Source organism: Mus pahari, chromosome X, assembly GCF_900095145.1.
Source record: "Mus pahari chromosome X, PAHARI_EIJ_v1.1, whole genome shotgun sequence".
Lineage (NCBI taxonomy): Eukaryota > Metazoa > Chordata > Mammalia > Rodentia > Muridae > Mus > Mus pahari.
In genome coordinates, this window is record NC_034613.1 from 122672774 (window position 1) to 122679158 (window position 6385).

Genomic DNA, 6385 nt, shown 5'->3' on the forward strand with positions numbered 1-6385 from the left:
CTGTAATTAAAACTCACTGAACTACACAAACCCCTAATGCAGTGGTTCTCAACCTTCCTAATGCTGCAACCCTTTATTATAATTCTTTATCTTGTGGTGATCCCAACCATAAAATTCCTTTTGTTGATACTTCATAACCACAATTTTGAATCATAATGAGTTTTGAATCATAATGTAAATATCTGTGTTTTCTGATGATCTTAGACTACCCCGGTAATAGGGTTATTTGCTGCCAAAGGGTCGCGACTCACAGGTTGAGAACCATTGCCCTAATGTTTCAGCATCTGGAATGTATGTCCTTAAGTGCATATTAAGTGCTTCTCTAATGATTCCTATGCTCTTTTCACAGATGTGGCCTTAAGTTTTTTTTTCACTTCCATTTGCATAGCATATAAATAAAGGTACCATTTCATCCATTTAGCAGTAAAAGAGTTGACAATTGAGAATGAAAAAGACTCTTGAAAGAGCAGGAAGTAGTTGAAAAGAGGAAAGGGCAGAAGTCACAGGATTCATCTGGAAACTCTGAACAAATAGCAACTATAATGAATCACATATCACCAGAAAGTGCCATTAAAGCAAAGATAATTATTTTTTGAAGAATTGCATTCTTTTTTTAAAGAGACGTAACCCTTTATTTTCACCTTTCTCAAACAAAGCTGGCTGACTAGGTTGCTTAGGGGGGATTAGTCAAAGAGACACATCCTCCTCTGATTCCGCAGACTCTTCCTTAGCTTCAGCCTTGGCTGGGACCGCAGAGGCAGCAGGAGCAGCAGTGGTGAAGGCAGTCCCAAACGCAGATGGATCAGCCAGGAAGGCCTTGACCTTTTTGGCAGTTGGGAATGTGTACTCAGTCTCTACAGAGAAAGCCAGGACCTGCTTGTATCCATCGAGGATGGAGTGTAGCACTGAGGCAACAGTCGGGTACCCAAAGTGCAGACAGATGCTGCAGACATTGCAGACACCCTAGGAAGCAAGAGTGCAGAGTCTGCTCTGTGATGTCCAGCACTTCCAGGTTATAAATGCATTGTCAAACACCTGCTGGATGATCAGCCCAAAGGAGAAGGGGGAGATGTTCATTGTGTTGAGCAGTGTGGCTTCACTGGCTCCTATCTTGTCTCCAGTTTTTAATCAGCTTCGCATCACTCAGAATTCCAATGGTGCCTCTGGAGATTTTAGTGGTGGTGCCTAAAGCTTAAAGAGGACTTCTCAGGCCCCAGTCCATTGTTCTGAGCTGGCACAGTGATCTCACATGGGGAAATGGCACGAGCTCAAGCAGCAGCTCACATCTTGTTGGCCAGCAGCATGTCCCTAACCTCAGTGAGGTCCTCCTTGGTGAACAAGATGCCCATGTTCCCTTAGATGTGAGGCAACAGTTTTCCAGAGATGAGTTATTTTCCAGATGCCCCTTGATGACCTTGCACATCATGGTGCTCTTGCCCATCAATACCACAGCCTCGAAGGGACACGGGGATCTGCTGCATCTGCCTGGAGCCCACATTGTCCACTCCCACAATGAAGCGTTTTGCGTAATCATCTAAAACTTGGATGATCTTAAGGAAGTAGTTGGACTTCTAGATTGCCCTGTCTTCCCTGGGCATCATGACATTGCATCAGGGATTGCTATACAGGGTTAAAAGATGATGTCACTATGATGAAGACACCTGGCAAGAGAATTGCATTCTTGCTGATGTAGTTTTTTAAAATGTCTGGTATTCTCAGGAAACTCCTTGGGGTATGGTAGATCAACACTTATGTTTCTGTATAATTCATGATCAGGTGCAAACCGCACTGAGCTGACTAAAGAAGTGTTAAACGACTTTCCTTTCTATTTCTGTAAGCTTCTCAAGATTTTATAAAGAGAATTCTGGGAAGACGGCTCAGTGTGTAAAGTACTTGCTCACAAGTGTGAGGACCTGAGTTCGGATCTCCAGTAACCACATTAAAAACTGGGCATGGTGGCCATGAAGAAGTGGAGACAGAAGGAATACCAGAGACTTTCTGGCCCACCCATCTAGATAAATCAGTGGGTTCTGGATTTAAAAAGGAAAACTGTCTTAACAGGCAGTGGTGAGACATACCAACATTCAGGAGGCAAAGGCAGGTGGCTCTCTCCAAGTTGGAGGCCAGACTGGTCTACAAAATGAGTTCCAGGACAGTCAGGGCTAAACAGAGAAACCCTCTCTTGAAAAACCAAAAAAAGGAAAAGGAAAAAAAATGTGTCAAAAAATTAGGTGGTGGGCGAAAAGACAGCTAAAGTTGACCTCTGGCCTTCATGTGTGTCTATGTGAATATTTCTATATGTTAAGAATTTTGGACCGCCGCTGCTGCCGCAGTCACTGCTGTCGCTGCCGCTGCGACCTCCGCGTTCGGGAGTAGAATTCGGAATCCCTGCGCCCAGCTAACAATGAAGCAGAGTTCCAACGTGCCGGCTTTCCTCAGCAAGCTGTGGACGCTTGTGGAGGAAACCCTGGAGTCAGAATGGACAAAGCTTTCTGGTCCTGGATGAGCAAAGATTTGCAAAGGAAATTCTTCCTAAGTACTTCAAACACAATAACATGGAGAGCTTTGTGAGACAACTAAATATGTATGGCTTCCGAAAAGTAGTACATATCGAATCTGGAATTATCAAACAGGAAAGAGATGGCCCTGTTGAATTTCAGCGTCCTTATTTCAAACAAGGCCAGGATGACTTGTTGGAGAACATTAAAAGGAAGGTTTCATCTTCAAAACCAGAGGAAAATAAAATTCATCAGGAAGATTTAACAAAAATTATTAGTAGTGCTCAGAAGGTTCAAATAAAACAAGAAACTATTGAGTCCAGGCTCTCAGAGTTAAAAAGTGAGAATGAATCCCTTTGGAAGGAGGTGTCAGAATTAAGAGCAAAGCATGCACAGCAGCAACAAGTTATTCGGAAGATTGTCCAGTTTATTGTTACATTGGTTCAGAATAATCAACTTGTGAGTTTAAAGCATAAAAGGCCTCTACTTCTAAACACAAATGGAGCCCCAAAGAAGAATCTATATCAGCACATAGTCAAAGAACCAACTGATAATCACCATCATAAAGTTCCACACAGCAGGACTGAAGGTTTAAAGTCAAGAAAACGGATTTCAGATGACATAATTATTTATGATGTTACTGACGATAATGTGGATGAAGAAAATATTCCAGTTATTCCAGAAACAAATGAGGATGTTGTAGTTGATCCTTCCAACCAGTATCCTGACATTGTCATTGTTGAAGATGACAACGAAGATGAGTATGCTCCTGTCATTCAGAGTGGAGAGCAGAGTCAACCAGCCAGAGAATCCTTACATGTGGGGAGTTCTGGCAGCAGCAGCCCTCTCATGTCAAGTGCTGTCCAGTTAAACGGCTCCTCCAATCTGACCTCAGAAGACCCTGTGACCATGATGGACTCTATTCTGAATGACAACATTAACCTATTAGGAAAGGTTGAGCTTTTGGATTACCTTGACAGTATTGACTGCAGTTTAGAGGACTTCCAAGCTATGCTCTCAGGAAGACAATTTAGCATAGACCCAGATCTTCTGGTTGACCTTTTCACTAGTTCTGTGCAGATGAATCCCACAGATAACATCAATAATACAAAATCTGAGAATAAGGGATTAGAAGCTACCAAGAGCAGTGTTGTTCAACAAGTTTCAGAAGAGGGAAGAAAATCTAAATCCAAACCAGATAAACAACTTATCCAGTATACTGCCTTTCCACTTCTTGCATTCCTTGATGGGAACTCTGCATCTGCTATTGAACAGGGGAGTACAACTGCATCATCAGAAGTTGTACCTTCTGTAGACAAATCCATAGAAGTTGATGAGCTCCTGGTTAGCAGCCTGGATCCAGAACCGACCCAGAGTAAGCTTGTCCNCCTGGAACCATTGACTGAAGCGGAAGCTAGTGAAGCCACACTCTTCTATTTATGTGAACTTGCTCCTGCACCTCTGGATAGTGATATGCCACTTTTAGATAGTTAAACTCCCAAGTGGACACTGTATATATTCATCAAAATGATGAAGTATTTATTTTAAAGTATCATTTGGTACTTTGTTTTGTAAATTACTTTTTGTTTAATCAGATACTGTGGAATCAACACCTTTTGCTTTTATCACTAACCATACGCTCACATAGACTTCAGATGGTACTCGACTGCCTAGGCATATACATTTTAATTACTGGCATATCTTAAGTTCAATTCNAACTGCCATTTTCTCCAGTTGTAATTGGAATTTTTTTTTTACAAATATGACCATTAATCCCAACTAAACTTGTTCATTTTCAGTAGAAAACTCTGGCCCAGTTACTTTTATTAAATATTTTTCACTTGGCTTATTTCTAAAACTGGGAACATAAAGTGCCTGTATCTTGTAATATTTCATGTCTTTGTTGGTTCAGAGAAATTTTTTTTATGTTCAGAGAAATTTATTCATGTTAACAGAAAAGGCAAAGTGTATACAAGTAATCAGTCACTCTGATGTGGTACTAGCTCCATATACATAGAGAATGTGGAGACTGGGTGTGGTTAACCCACCCATTTAGACTAGTTTATGTTTTCTGGTTTTTTTTTCTTCTGAACCATGGTATTTAGTAAAATAAATATGATGGATGTCGAGGACTATTTAAAAAAAAGAATTTTGTATTCTTCTGTTTTATAAAATATATCCTAGACTGTAGACCTTGTCTCAAATAGACAAGACAAATAGGCAGACAAGTAGACAGGCAAACAGATAAAACAACTCATTCTAGCTAATTTGGAAATCAAACTTAGTTCGATGAGGAGTATTAGGTAATTCTCAGAAACCACTGGACGACGTGAAGGAAGAAACTGCGAATCGATTACTAAGAACAAGCCTGTAAGCCTAAGAATCTGGCTGGGTGAAGGAGCTGCTTTTGATGCCGGCGCCGGAATGAGGTCGCTGCTTCTCTAATTTTGATTTAGCTGCCTTCATAACTGGAAACAACTTTGCTGGTGTGTTTGTGAGTCACGCTACAAATGAACACTGCCAGACATTGCTCACTTCCTCTTTCCAAGTCACACGCCAGCAGAGCCTTAGGTTCAAGGAAGAAAAATAAAGAACCTAGCAGAAATGATGTCGGCTGGGTATTTAAAAAGGAAACAATCTACAGTTCTGTCATATCTACTTTTTGCCTTCCTGTCTAAGAAGAGGTGTTTCTACACCTTTTCAAAGTGAATATTCTATACTTTGTGATGTGTAATTTCCTTAAATTTAATATTTAAAATAAATACATAAAATATAAATTGTATATATTTAATGAGGGTACCATGTGATATTTCTGTATGTGTGTGTCTGTGTGTCTATGTGTCTGTGNGTGTGTCTGTCTGTCTGTGTGTTGTATAATTTTTGAATCAGATCTTCTCAACCCTCTCAGCACAGCGATCCATCAACTGTTATATTTTTGCATTGTTTTATTGAAACAGAGTCTTATATAGTTCATGTTGGCCTTGAATTCTCTTTGTAACTCTTAAAACAACCTTGAACTTCTGATCCTCCTGTTTCCACCTCTCAAGTGCTAGGATTACAGGTATGTGCCACTATAAAAGACTTATGTAGTACTAGGTATCCATCCAGGGCTTTGTGAATGCTAAAGAATCACTCTGTCAACTGAGCTATATCCCCAGCTGCACCCATCAACTCTTTGTTCTATCTGTTCTCAATCTCTACTGCCCAATTACCATTGGTATTGGTTACTTTACTCATTGCTGTAACAAAACCCTTGACAAAAGCAACAAATGCTATTTTGGCTCATAGCTCATGAGTACTGTCCACCATGATGGATTAGTCATGAGGCCTAAGGCAGCTTGTCACACCTTCAACCAGAAAGCAAAGAAAAAACTCTAATCTAATTTCTGTTTTCAGTCAGCCCATGAAATGATCCACTCAGGAAAGTTCTAGACCACCACATTAATTAAACCAATTATGAGTATGAGCCCTACTTTTGCCGGCTTTGGGGACCTTTGTTCTCCTACTGGGTTGCCTCATCCAGACAATATGAAAGGAGGTGCCTATTTTTTTTTACTAATTAACTTTTTTATTAGATATTTTCTTTATTTACACTTCAAATGCTATCCCAAAAGCTCCCTATACCCTCCCCCCACTCCCACTTCATAGCCCTGGCATTCCTCTGTACTGGGACATATATAGTTTGCAAGACCAAGAAGCCTCTATTCCCAATGATGGCCAAATAGGCCATCTTCTGCTACATATGCAGCTAGAGACACGAGCTCTATGGGTACTGGTTTGTTCATTTTGTTGTTCCTCCTATAGGGTTTCTCCTTGGGTACTTTCTCTAGCTCCTCCATTGGGGACCCTGTGTTCTATCCAATAGCTGACTTTGCTCATCCGCTTCT

At 40.7% G+C, this 6385-nt stretch overlaps 2 pseudogenes; one reads left to right on the forward strand and one right to left on the reverse strand.

Annotated features, from left to right (window-relative positions):
- Positions 1-687: 687 nt before the first annotated feature.
- LOC110314506 lies at positions 688-1598 on the reverse strand (annotated as a pseudogene).
- Positions 1599-2404: 806 nt separating this feature from the next.
- On the forward strand, positions 2405-4136 carry LOC110313844 (annotated as a pseudogene).
- Positions 4137-6385: the final 2249 nt, after the last annotated feature.